Below are 12,125 nucleotides of genomic sequence, written 5' to 3'. Positions count from 1 at the left end.
CCTTGCTTTGCAAGTTCCACTTGGATAGGAATAACTCTATACTCATAGTTAAGCATTATGGCAGCAGGGCCTATTAGTGGACTTGATCCACTTGTCAATTGAGCCAGTCTCCTTCCCTTAATCATACTCAGGCCATTCCTGTCCTTGCCTGCCTTCTTCTATCTCACCTGTTCTATTTTAGACATCAAGCCTGTGGGAACCATCAACAGACTGTAAAAAAAGAGAAGAGAGTCTCATGAAAAGTTTAAACTTTAATCAACACATCCTTTATTTACCCTGAATCTATTTCCTTTGATTTTGTTTTCCCTTATTAAACAGGAACATTTCTTCTTTCATCAAGGAAATTTTTGTTGTTTCAGTTTTATTCTCTAGTCATTTGTTTTGACTTGTGTTGCAGGAAGAAAGACTCCACCCCACTAGTTATTCTCTCTCAGTGAGACCACAAGTCATCAACACACCCCACTAGAGGTTCACAATCACAATCGCTGAAACAAAACTTCCCTGTCCCACTACACCTAGGGCCCACTACACTGTAAAGATCTGTGTCAGTCTCTCCAACGGCAGGTTCCCCCACAGTGTACCAACATGCCTCATACTACAGAACCCATCGCCCACTGGGAAAACTTAGAGGCATGGCTGAGCATTATGACAAGCAGCCTTCAAGCTATTATATTATTGATAACAATCATAATTCTAAGAATACGCCTGACACATGATCCAAGACAGAGCTACAGCCACCAGGAGCGAGCCAAAATCACTAGCTACCTAAGCCACATCCTTAAAGCTACAAGAAACCCTGGAAGCTACCCAGAATGTAAAGGAGGAAGCAAAGGCTACCCAGAAGGACCCAGCAGACAAAGTGAAATACGTCAAACAGCTACTGGAGAAAGCCAAGTCTGAAGTCAAAGACAAGATTGCCAAAATCAATGCCTTAGAAGGCCACCTGGAGAAATCCAGAAATGAAATTGAAAGTCTGACCCAGCAGCTCAACTGCGCCAGAGAAGAGGCCGACGCACTCAAAGAGGAGATCAAGCATGCCTATTAGCTGCAACCAGAGCCAAGAATGGTGAGACACCTGCTAGCATCACCACTGTCCAGCAAAGCAAGGTCCCCCATTATGGGCTGACACAAGACATAAGAAGTGAGGGCGTACAACCCAGAACCTCACCAGCCCTCACTTAAGAATTCCTTCCTGCTGACAGAAGTAAGGGACCCATCCCCACAGACCTTGAAGCTGTACCTGGCCTTGCCCTAAAAGACCTTGACCATCTGGTCAGGAACATTAACAAGTTCACACCGAATGCCACTAGAGGATACAATGTACAGGCCAACCTGCAAGATATTGACTTCCACCAGGAAATGAGGCCTCAGGTGACCGATGAAGACAGGCTCTTTCTACTGAGGAAAACTTCCACTCCAGATGTGTGAAGCTTCCTATACCAACAGCCTGTTCACACAAAATCAAACTATCAGCTACTCTGTCAGAAACCAAACAAGGTCAGCGAGACAATCCCCAAGCCCATTACAACTGGCTCTGACAAGCCTACTTTGAGGCACATAACGAACGGGAAGAGGACATGAACTTCAAAATCCTCTTCCTAAGAAATCTGCATCCTAGAGTAAGCTATTACCAAGGTGTCATGGCCTGCCGTCGCATGATGATGATCCAACAGCCACGTGATCTAACACAGAAGGCCTATAACAAACAAAAAGAAGATGGCCTGAAGAAAAGGTGACAAATCATCTACAGTCTCGAACCTCATTATCCAAGATACAGGCCTGGCACTGGAAGACACCAACTGTCATGACAATGCCAGATTCCTCCATGAAGAATGGAGAGAACGTGTAACCAGCAAAGAATGGTACCCCCATGCCAGCGCCAAACCCAAGAACTGAATATAATACTGGGAAAAGTCAGGAAGGAGGAGAAGAAGGACAAGAGCAAGAGAGAGAGAGAGAGAGGGAGAGAGAGAGAGAGAGACAGACAGAGAGAAGGCAAGAGCTTGCCTGCCCCAGGATACGCTGCCATGTGATCCTTTGCCAGGTGGACCGCCTCATTGAACGACACAAATCAGGTGTGCATTCAAACCAGTGCTCGAGCATGCCCCTGCTTCCACAAAAACACACAATTGTCTTCCTGATAGGTAGAGCATCCCACATCAGATAAACATACACACACTTAAAAATCAACTTACACTACTGTATAGAAGTTACACTCCCATCATTGTAGGGAAACCCTATTTATTATCAAGAGTTATTTTTCTTTCTTCCTTTTGTGATCACAGTCATTATCATTCCTTTCTCTTGCTTTCCTCTTTTCTTTTAGTAGGCCAAACAACCTAGAGAAAAAGAAAGAGACAAATGCCCAATAATCATAGGATCACAAGTGTCATAAAGATATCCCATAGACTGCCAAATAATTTTAAATAATTCTAAATAATTTCCCCCACCAATACTTAGCCAGTAATGGAGGTGCTGTCATGTTGTTTGTATGCGTGTATGCTTTGCCTGCCTGTTTTTTGTGTTTTCCAGCGCTCTTTGCCTTAAACAGAAAGTAGAGATGCTGATGAGCTGATCTCACTACTGAGTCTGTGTAGAGGCTCCAGGAGAGATCTTCAGAGATGTGGACACCAAGGAACTTGTAGCTCGTAACTCTCTCCACCTCAACCCCATTGATATAGATAGGAGCATGACTCCTTTTTTGTGACTTCGTATAATCCATAAAAATCTTTTTGGTCTTGCTGACATTCAGAGATAGATTGTTGTCATCACACCATGTTGAAAGTGCTCTGACCTCCTCTCTGTAAGATGCCTCATTACCATTGGTGGTTAGTCCCAGGATGGTTGTATCGTCAGAAAACTTTTATAGATGATGTTGGAACTGTGATTAGCCGAGTAGTCATAGGTGAACAGGGATTACAACAGGGGCCTGAGCACAAATCCCCGTGGGTCACCAGTGTTGACTGTGAGTGGATGTGTGGCTCCCAGTCCTGACCGCCTAGGGTCTGCCCATCAGGAAGTCCAGAATCCAGTTACCCATGTGACTGTTAAGTCCCAGATCCTTCAGCTTGACTATGAGCTTGGTAGGGATGATGGTATTGAATACAGAACTATAATCAATAAACAGCATCTGCACATAGGTGTCTCTTTCCTCCAGGTCATTCAGGGCAGAGTGCATGGCCATTGCAATGACATTATCAGTGGATCTATTCCAGCGGTAAGCAAACTGGAAGGGATCCAAAGTGTCTGGTAGAGAGGAGCAGATGTAGGATTAGATGAGACACTCAAAGCACTTCATGGTCACTGTTGTCAGTGCTACAGGGCAGTAGACATTTGGGAAGGATACAGTAGTTTTCTTGGAGACAGGGATGATGGTCTGCTTGAAGCATGTGGGGATCACAGTCAGGCTCAAAGAGAGGTTAAAAATGTTAGTGAAACTGGTCAGCACAGGCCCTCAGGACATGTTCATGGAGGCCATCAGGTGCTGGTGCCCTCTGAGTGTTGACTCTCTTAATGGCCCTGCTCATCTTGGGTGTAGTTGGAGCCAGAGGGCATGGTCAGCAGGTATTTTCACAGCAGGGAATAAATTGCCTGCCTCAAACTGAGTGTAGAATGTGTTGAGTTCATCTGGTAATATGGCAGACATAGGCGTATCACTGCTTTTCCTGCCTTTGTAGTCTGTTATAGTGCACAGTCTGCTCCACATGCATTTGGGGTCAGAGCCATGATAATCTGACTCCACTCTGTCCCTGAAGTCTCTTTTGGCAGACCTGAAAGCCTTTCGAAGGTCATACCTGGAATTCTTATAGGCAGTCAGGTCCCCAGAGTTGAAGGCTGCAGTTTATGTTCTCAGCCTGGCATGCACCTCTCCACTGATCCATGGTTTCTGGTTGGGAAATGACTTTGACTGTTGGGTCAACGTCTTCCATACATTTGTTGACATAGCTTATCACAGAATCTGTGTATTCATTTATGTTGTCTCCTGCTGCATCGTGAAACATTTGCCAGTTTGTTGATTCAAAGCAGTCCTGGAGTCTAGAGCTGGTATCCTCACTCCATTTGTGAACTGCTCTAAAACTCCTCGCAACCTGAAGGTGAACCTGAAGGTCGTGGGTTCAAGTCTCGGGTCCGGCAGGGATTGTAGGTGGGGGGAGTGAATGACCAGTTTCATTTGTAGCAAACTAATTGCAATCTTTGCAAAAAAAAACAAAGAAAAAAAAAAACAGCCACATTCCAGAAAAGTTAAAGGAAGTTAAAAGAAGCTTCCATTAAAAAATGTATTGAGATCTCTTATTTGGATCATAAATCATAAATAATCATGAATAGGCTGTACAACCCAAAAATAAGGGTAAAAATGACCCCTTAATGAACCAGGCTGGGTCCTAATGAACTAGCTTTCAGTTAATAAAAGCAACTCAGCATGTTGGGGTCTACACATAACCTAATGGTCTGTAGTCAGCCGAACAATTGTTCTGTTACAGAGTGACCCAACACTGGGTTGCAGAAATTAAGCTAAGTAATTAGAACAGCATTTTTAGAGTATAGGAATTTACATGACCCTCCTGCTTTGAAAAATTATGAATGGTTAAGAGTAGGGTTAGTTTAAGGTATTTGTAGGTTTTGTTATGACTTCATTTACATGAATTCCAGTGAAACAGTTCTTCTCCGTTATAGCATATGAGTTTTTCTTGATATCGGGCTACTCTTCTCAGTCTACTCTTATATTAACTGCATTATGCTTACAAGCACTGACATGCTGCTAAAAAAACAATGAATGGTAATGAGACCATCACAAGTGTGTCTGAATACATGCATGGATACACAAACACACCCACAAGACATGGTTCGAAATAGTGCTGCACTGCCAATACATGTCACGCTGAGATGCATTAAAAGTTGCATTCTCCCTAAGGATTATGCATATAGCTAGCTGAACTGCTTTTTGGCATAAAGCTAGCATTGTGCACAGAATAGCACATATCAGGAAACATGAATTTGCATTCACACAGCTAATGTATACAGGTCACTGACCCACAGTGTGCAGGGTTAGAGCACAATGTGTGTATGTGAGTGTGTACAGCTTGTTAAGGAACTGCACACATGCGTGCCTACCAACTGTCTGCATCCCATTGCAGCCACACACGCACACACACACACACACACGTTTTGTCCTCTCAGGATTAGCGATAACAAGCAAGCCAAGTGTATTTTTTTTCTATTTTCAGATTAAAAAGTGTAAAACATTCAGACAGAGCCAATTAACTCACAGCCTGCATGCATATCTGCTGCTGAGTGTTCATTGTACAATAGTATGAATTGATTTTGAGTGTGGGTGTGTTTTCATTCAATTAATGACATTCAATAAGGATTTTTTGTGTTGACATATTCTATGTAGGATGCTAAAACATGCATGGTGATTGCTGTAGTGATATGCACTTCACCGAATGACTAATAAGAAGCTAATTAACAACAAGTAGGCAAGAGAGTCAACCATTATTATTATACATTAAATGCATTTTGGTCCACAGTGTCCATCTGAGCAGAACAAAAAAAGTATGGAGGAGCTCTGAGAGTGACCTTTTAGAAATTCAGCAGATTTCAATGCAGCGCACCTGTAAAGCTGAATAATATCCACTATAAAGAACCAGTGAGAAAGAAGTGAGAAATAGTATTTTGTATGCTGCTTATGATGATTTCTATGTATTATTACTGAGGTACTAATAAATCATACATGTTCATAAAAACATTTTGACTATCATTAATAATCCATAAACATATGATAATTTAGTCTATAATCTTTGTAGTCAACCAGACAACCCCTAATAGAATATATATATATATGGAAATGGAGAGAAAAAATGTGAGAGTCCCTCTGTCATTGCTCTTGGAAGACCCAGTGGTGTGTTGCAGTGAGGACTGTTCTCTGCTGCTCAATAAAGAAAATAGAGAGAAAAGCAAGGGAGTTAATTCAGAGAAGGCACAAGTGTGCAGGCTTAAACCCCTCTGTGAGCCAGCCTGCCTGGGGCATATAGACGGCTAATCCTGCCCCATGAGACCACCAACAGCAGTACTGTTGCTCTTCACAGACAGATAGACAAAGACACACACACACACACACTATGATTTCCTGTATTACGCACAAGAATATTGACAATATGATACAGTTTTATAATAATGAGTGGTTATCAGGAGAAATAAAATAAACATCTGGAATTATGCACTACTGCTTTTCCTGTAGACCTTCTGCATCTTTGTAAAAGATCTGAAATCTGTATGTCTGAAATGTACATACCCAGGTACTCAGCTGAGTAAGCACTTCACTGTACAGATTTGTCAGACATGTGTATAACTCCATGGAGGGGAGAGGGTAAGACAGTACTGACATGCTCACACACTTGATTGACCAGCCTCCCCAGTGACACATGCATTATGGACAAGGACCACAGTAGTAAAGGAGTTTGTAGTTATATGCGGCTCTTCTGTATGTGTGTGTGTGTGTGTGTGTGTGTGTGTGTGGGTGTGTGTGTGGGTGGGCGGGTGGGTGGGTATACACTAGCTTGCAGCAATATAAAATGTAATACTTTCCATAGAAGATACACTGTCAGTGTGTGTTAAAAAAATTTATGGCATAGTCTGCACTGAGCTCTCTCCAGCCACTTTTGTTTGAGATTAACCAAAAAAAAAAGGTCTTTGTATACAATAGCTCAAAAGCAGTGCGGTAAGTAATGAACTACACATACTCTCATTACAGTACTTGAGTACGTGGTTCAGTGTAATTGTGCTATTTTGAGTATAATTAAACCATAGTACTTTACTTGAGTTGTTTAACAATAAAATATTCAATTTTGGTATTAACTACTAAGCACTACTAGTTACTTACTCAGTAATTATTTTAGGAGGAGTTCACTATTAACTTAGAGCTACTTACTTACTTACTTAGAGTTAATTACTGAGTCTTACTTATCAACTGCAGAACTATTATCTAACTATGGATCTTTTACTGATTAATCACTGATCACATCAACACTAATTCCCAATAGCTAAGTCTTACCTTCCTCATCAAGATCTACTAGCCTCCCTCATATACCTCAACTATTCTAATACCTCAATGTCTAAAATGTAAATGCCTATATGATTTATTATTGTCCATAGAAACAGGTCTCCTCAGAGGAGCACGGGGTGTGTTGTTATTATTTATCCAGTCAAGGTCTAAAGAGAGAAATGGACAAAAATAACCTACAAAAGGACAAGGCTGTAATGAGTAAAAAAATCTATTAACTTACTTTCAAAAGTGTTTTAAGTGATAACACTCATATCCATATATTTATAATACATGAAAGTAACATTCTTAAGTAATTGAAACTGTTATAATGGTACCAAGCAGGGCTGATAAATTAATTTAAAAGTTACATTCTAAATATGTAAAACAATAAAATAAAACAATAAAAAGTTGATCAAACATTAACATTAGCATACTGTTTGCTCATATCAAAAACCACAGACGGTGAACGGAAGTTAAGCAAAGAAAATCATGGGGAAGCAATGTAATAATTTTTATCATTTTCAGTGAATTTATATTAATTTCACTGTCCGTACAGTAATGTTTTTGCTAGATTCTCACTTCTTGCTACTCAAAACTACAGAATCTCAAATTACTTCCTCTTTACTACCACTTCTCACTAAATATGGCATGTTTTAATTATGTCGTAGAACGTACATAGTGCACTATATTGCCACTAGAATGTCATTTCAGATTCAATCACAGAAACAGTGACTATAATTAGAAACTGATCAAACTTTATTATGATATACTAGTAATAGCAGTTTTGAATGTGCATTTATTTCTGTATTAATTTTATAACCATATATAAAATACTAACAGCTTGCATGTCCTAAAACAGATATTGCATATACATCATGCCCTATTCCCAATTCTGCAAAAAATCATTGAAGATTGCATGGTTTTACACAGATCCGACCGAATATATTACTGTAGGTGCATAAATAGAAATGAATATAAATAAAATGTTGATAAAATGATGACATTACAATGATACGTTTTTTCACCTTCTGTGTTATACGTGATATGAGCAAAACATATTTGTTCAGTTTATTATTATTTTATTGTATTGTTTTAAATAATTACAATGTAACTTTTAAATTACTTTGCCAGCCCTGCTTTATACTATTATAACAGCTCCAAGAATGTTGCTTTGAATGTGTTGTAAGTACATGGATATGAGTACAAACAATAAAGTGAAATCAGTTCCTAATGACGGAAGTGTTACTCTGTTGTTCTTCAGTAGTTTATCATGATCTAGAACAGTATTATAAAGTGAAATGCGTGATACATAGTGATACATTTCTAATTACTGAATCTAATGTTTCATCATGAAATATTATGACTTTATTCTCGAAATATTGTGATTTTTCTCATAATATCAGGTATTATTATGTAATTCTTAATTATAAAATCTTGTATTTTTACTTTTTCAACACTGGCCCTAAAATGCTGATGTATCGGTAGTGATACAGGCTTGTTGTGTTAAATATATCCAAGTGCTGCTACAGCCTATAGCACAAAAAAAAAAAAAAAAACAATAGTGCAAAAAATAATATTGAAATGACTTGTAGTACACTACTACTCAGCATTCTCACACTATCTAGAACTCAAACCAGACCCATAGCATAGTAACCCCATGCATTCCACACTATACAGCAGAGCATGTGCTCACATCTCACACAGGTTTAAATCAACAATCAATCAATCTGCTGCATTAAATGCAAGCCACACTCATGTCTAAAACATATTCAGAAATTGACTCCAAATCCTGAAATCTATCAATCAGTGTACAGACCTACAAATATGCTATAAAAAAGGTAGATGGAGTTAATCCTGTGTGAGTAGTTAAATTTCTTTCTGAACATAAATACAGTATATATATACGTATATGTGCCTTTTTTTTCAAAAAGTAAACCAACATTCAGAAACCAGGTGGGTAAATATGAGTACAACCTATAATTCAGGAACATGCAGAACCACCTTTAGCAAAAAATAACCTGAAGTAAATGTCTTCTGTAGGAGTTTATCAGTCTCTCACATCGTTTTTGAGAAATTTTGGCACACTCTTCTTTACAACATTGCTTTAGTTCATTGATGTTTGAGGGCATTCGCTTATGCGCAGCTCTCTTAAGATCCCATCACATTATTTCATTGGGGTTGAGGTCTAAACTTTGACTTGGCCATTCCAACACCTTGATTTTTTTCTTCTTCAGCCACTTAGATGTCGATTTCCTGGTGTGCTTGGGATTATTGTCCTGTTGCATGACCCAATTTTGGCCCAGCTTAAGCTGCTGGAAACATGGCTTCACTTTTGTCTCAAGAATATTCTGGAATAAAGTGGAGTTCATTGTTGTCTCAAGGACTGCAACTTTCCCAGATTGACAGTTGGTATGAGGTGTTTGTGGTGATGTGCTGTGTTCAGTTTTCACCAAACGTGGTGCTGTGCATGATGACCAAACAACTACATCTTGGTCTCACCAATCCAAAGGATATTGTTCCAGAACATGTGTGGTTTGTTCAAATGCAACTATGACAGTCATGCTTTTTCCTAGCCACCCTTCCATGAAAACCATATTTTTCAGCCTTTTTTTCTGATGTTTCTTGATTTTTTAAAAAATTATTTTTCTGTCCTTTCTTCTTGGCATGATGTAGACACACACCTGAGTGCTACAGAACACCAAACTGCAAAAAGTTCTTGATGATTGACTAATCTTTTGCATTTCATTAGTAACAACTGGCTGATAATTACTCTTTTAATGATTGTGGAAATAGGAATGGTGTACTTATTTTTTCCCCAACTGGTTTCTGAATTTTGGTTTGGGAAAATATGATTACATGTTGAAATCTGTTGTGTTTTTTATTGTCACCTGAGGTTATTTGTTGACCGCATATGGTGAGGACCACACAACACGCATACAGTTGAATAGTTTCTGTTGGCCCTTCTAGCCTAGAATCAATAATGTGTTTAAAAAAAAGAATAGCCTTACATTATAGCCTTTTAAGAACTCACAAAAATACTGATGTGGCCCAGGCAGAATTTAAGTTTGACACTCCTGGCCTAGGTTAGGATAAATTGTAAGGGCATCTTTAGTAGATAGCTAACAATATAGCCAAAAACATATATTAATTACCATGGCATAGCTAACTAGCTAATGTACCTAGCAAACTATTGATACCCTGACAATATTTGTTAGCTAGTGAGCTAACGATACCTCTCTTCATACACTGTTAATAGTAGATGTGGCATTCTTTGTGGTGATAATGGAGTTGGTGTTCCATGTTCATATGTATACGTGTAATTTGTAAAGAAATTACTCAAGTACTTTTATTTTATTATGTATTTACTCTTACTTGAATAATTTTCTTGAGGATTACTTTTATTTTTACTCAAGTGAATTATTTCTAGAATAGCATTACTTTTATTCAAGTCATTGTGTTTTGTACTATTTCCACCACTGCTCAAGAATAGTTAGCTAATGTTTACCTCAGTTTAATGCACATTGTTGCCTCATGCCTCATGCAGATTATTCCATGTGTGTGCTGTCATATCAGCTGTTTTCGGAACAGTTTCAAGAGGAAAAATTAAGAACAATTTATAACCAGACAACACATAACACAAAAGCCTAAATCCTTAGACCAAGTAAACTGAAATTTAAGGCCTCTAACTTTTTAAATGTCTGTCAACTTAAGACTTTTTACAGACCCAAATGACCAGAGCTAGATCAGTTTGCAAATGTTGAAGAAAACAATGACCATTATAATTTCTCGATTCATAAGGTTGCTAGCCTTGATCTTCATCATGAAGTTATAACAGGATGAAAGTTGTTCTTTGTGCCCTTTACACTGGAAAAGTTGGCCCTCAGTATGTAAGGTCACTACTGCTTAATGTCTCTGAGCGGCTCTAAGGTAGGGAAAGTTTACATTTACATTTACATATTTGGGAAAATGCTTTTTTATCCAAAGTGACTTACAAGTGGAGATCCAAATACAGAGCTGTTAAAGATTTTACAATGAGGATTGCCTAATATGTATCCAATATTGACACCTGCTTAGTAAACAAACTGATTTCTGCAGGCTTTTGTTGTCATATCATGTGAGCATGATGCTTTAGGGTGAGTTGTATCTACTGTTTAATGCAACATCAGATACATTTTACACCATTGCTTTATACAGTGGAACAGACATATTAGAAATATGTCAAATCCTATGTGATACCAATCCAGAGTTTCAGTCTAGTATCAAAGTCTAGTCTAGTCTAGTATCAATTCAGTCTAGTCACAAAGTTGTCACTTAAATAAAAAAAGGACTGTCTAGTTCTACATACCAAAAAGCAAGCAATAGTCGTGAAAAAAAAACATACCAGGTCTTAAAAAATGTTATATTACCTTGAATCTTTTGTCCTACCCTTAAGAACAGAGGGAGCTCCAGAGCTGAGAAGGATCAGTGAAAAGACATCAGACAGCCTGGGCTTACTCTGCTGGGGGCATCACTCCAGGCTATCCCCTTCCTCTCTAGCACTGACTTTGGCTTTGTTTGGCCATCTGATCCAATTGAATGAAGTATACAGGCAGTATTTAGTGATTAGACTGTCTTGCATACTAAATCTAGTGGGGCAGTCTGCACAGTGGTGAGGAAACAGCTGAAAACAGATATAAAAAAAGAAATGAAAGAAAACAGAGAGTCTAAGGGAATGAAGAGAGTAACTGTGGGCAAGGTGGTGAAATGTGTGATCTTGTAGGGTAAAACAAAGATTTTTACAGACATTAGGTAACTGCTTTAATTTCTGATGCCTGGCAAAACCGGGCATCATCGATTTTGTGTTCAGGTTTGATTTGTGTGATTTGCCTCCATAGATAACTTTGTATACACTGTTTGCCAACATCTGTAATGACTAAAGAGGGCTGGAAGGTGACAAAAAGTGAGAGAAAGGTGATGAAAGGTAGAGAAAGAGAGTGAGAGAGAGAGAGAGAGAGAGAGAGTGGGAGAGAGATTGAGATTTTTAGACAGTTATATAGAATATAGAGAATGTATTCAAAGCTTTCCTGTATACATCGTTAACCTC

At 38.8% G+C, this 12,125-nt stretch overlaps 1 pseudogene; it reads left to right on the top strand.

The window, feature by feature from the left end:
• The first annotated feature begins 415 nt into the window (after window positions 1–415).
• On the top strand, window positions 416–1,895 carry LOC113533451 (uncharacterized; annotated as a pseudogene).
• Window positions 1,896–12,125: the final 10,230 nt, after the last annotated feature.

Source organism: Pangasianodon hypophthalmus, chromosome 8, assembly GCF_027358585.1.
Source record: "Pangasianodon hypophthalmus isolate fPanHyp1 chromosome 8, fPanHyp1.pri, whole genome shotgun sequence".
Classification (NCBI taxonomy): domain Eukaryota; kingdom Metazoa; phylum Chordata; class Actinopteri; order Siluriformes; family Pangasiidae; genus Pangasianodon; species Pangasianodon hypophthalmus.
This window is presented reverse-complemented; position numbering and strand designations above follow the sequence as displayed.